The sequence below is a fragment of the Galeopterus variegatus genome, unplaced genomic scaffold (genome assembly GCF_000696425.1).
Source record: "Galeopterus variegatus unplaced genomic scaffold, G_variegatus-3.0.2 Scaffold7074, whole genome shotgun sequence".
NCBI classification, from domain to species: Eukaryota; Metazoa; Chordata; class Mammalia; order Dermoptera; family Cynocephalidae; genus Galeopterus; species Galeopterus variegatus.
The window spans coordinates 106,518-108,899 of NW_007733185.1; the positions used below are offsets into that span (position 1 = coordinate 106,518).

Here is a 2,382-nt window from a genome sequence, read left to right on the forward strand (position 1 = left end):
GATTTTAACTTTATTTCGTAACACAGTGTCTTCTGTAACCATGTGAGGGTTTTTTTTTTTTATTGTTTTGGGGTTTTTTTAGAGTTAAATTTTATTAAATTTTCTTATTTTCCCTATGCCTCAGAGGTGTCAAACAACACATAAAATCGCCCAGTTGTTAAAGGAAGAAGGTGGCAAGGATTTCTGGGCAGAACTTTAATACTTAAAAGTGATCAACCTATAAATCTGGAAAAGTTAGGTAAACTCCTCACACTACCTTATGGGCACAGGTGGAAATGTAAGTTTCTTTTTTAAGCTTAAACTAGGTGAGACTCTAGAACAAAGCATTTAGCAGCAAAGGGTTTCCTCAGAAAGAATGTGATCAGTGCTTTCCAGCACTAAAACCCAAAACTCCTGAAGCACACGTTGGGAACATAGAACCTCAATGCTACATTCTCCTTCTCCATCCCTTCCCACAACCCAGTAGGCCACCAAGCCCTCAGATCAGTGTGGCTAGATATGCAAAGCAAGCAGGCAGTCCAGAGCTGGGGAAACTCCTGGCTTTTGATGAACTTCTGTAGATCTGGTTTCTCCTCCAGATGGGTCTGCAGAATTAAGAACTCCTAGTAGCAGCAATTCACATGTGGTAGGCCAGCACTGCAGGCCACTCCTGTTACCAACATCAAGGATTGCTTCACGGTGTTAGAACATATGGGTGGGATCCAGTACACTGTGCTGTCAGGCATAAGAGTGCTAGGGATTAGAAGGTTCTGGATGACATTGGGGCCATCTGGAGTACTCAGGGTCTCAAAGCTGAAGGTGGCTGAGCTAGGCAGACCAGTTGGAGATGAGAAAGCAGAATCAGTTGCAGACTAGAATAAAGGGAACTCACACAATTGTGAAATTCTTTTCTAAGCATGAGGGTGGGGGGGTGCAGATCCTTTCTGGCCTTTCAAGCAAAGCTGTAAGAAAGGTGACATGTTGCTCTACCTCCTTGTCTGCTGTGAGTCTGGGTCTCTGGGAAGGAGTACAGCTTGGAGACCAGCAGGCCTGTCTATTTCTGTCCCTGGACTCACCTCAGCCTCTGTTTTCTGAATGCTTTCAGACCCCTCACCATCTTTAGGCTCCAGAGACTAGGAACCCCTTAGGGCATACAGGGCATCCTGTCAAAAAGAAAGTTTCCTGGGGTCATGAGCATAATGATTTCTTTGCTCAGTTCAGACAGTGGAGAGTCCAGCTCTGAGGCTTCACATAAGAATGGGGGACCTTGAATATCTGGCTGTAGGAAATAAGATGAGTTGTCTCCTACTTTTCTTTCTTCAGACATCTCACCCAAATCTTCTATAGCTTCATGGCCTTCCTCAACTTCTGGAGGAGGGCCCAAAAGCCCCTCTGGCTCACTGCAGTTTGGGAGCACCAGGGCTACCACTGGAGAAGGGGCACTCATCTCTGGCAGACACTCTACCTCAACAATCAGGAGCAGAGTTGTGGTCACTGAGGGCTGTTCCAGGGCACTGGCTGGGCAGAGTGGTTTAACTACTTCTACTGGATCACTTCTGGCTTTGAAAAAAATATCCATGGTATTATAACACCAAGGGTTCAGATCCCCACACCAGCCAGCTGCCAAAATACACACACACACACACACACACACACACACACACACACACACACACACACACACACGTATGAAAAAAGGAAATGATACCCATGAGTACAAGGTGGATCCAGTAAGGATGACAGCTTATTGGTCAGTGGTAATATTGCATGCAAGTCCTAGTGGGGCTCAAGCACTAGCCCTTGAAGCAGCAAATCCACAGTAGGTGACCTCAGCACTGTGCACAACAGAATGTAGGGCAGTAGCCCAACAGTAAGCCTCCCAGGGCTGGGAGGGCTCATCTGGACCACTCTGTTTCTCTGGAGTGGCCTCCTTTGCCTGAATATAGCTCTGCAGGCAACCATAGAATCACAATCCTCTGGGCAAGAGCAGACTGTCTACCATGCCCATCCTCCAAAGCTCCCAGACCAACCTTTTCATTGGTGCCTCCATCTCTTCCTCAGAGGCTGGCTCCTGACTTAACTAAGCAATACTCAATAACACAAAATCCCAAATAATTATCTGGATGGTGTGGTTGATCTTCTGTTCCAGCTGCCTTTCTGCCTCAAGGCTTGGAGGGCAGGTGGCCATTGAGATGAAGCATTCTATGGACAGTTGACCTGAAGCCCCCACAGTGGCATTGGAGCCCAGCCATCCTTCCAGCCCCACTAGCGATGCAGACAGAAGGCACAGAGTTCTCTGATACTGCATATTAATTACCTCACCCATCTTTAAACAGGAATGATACAGTAGGAATTCTTTGGTGGAAGAATCAAACCAAGAGAAAGTAAGAAACTTGTTTAGAA

General features: G+C 46.5%; 1 pseudogene; it reads right to left on the reverse strand.

Annotated features, from left to right (window-relative positions):
• Nucleotides 1–867: 867 nt before the first annotated feature.
• On the reverse strand, nucleotides 868–2,305 carry LOC103607056 (annotated as a pseudogene).
• Nucleotides 2,306–2,382: the final 77 nt, after the last annotated feature.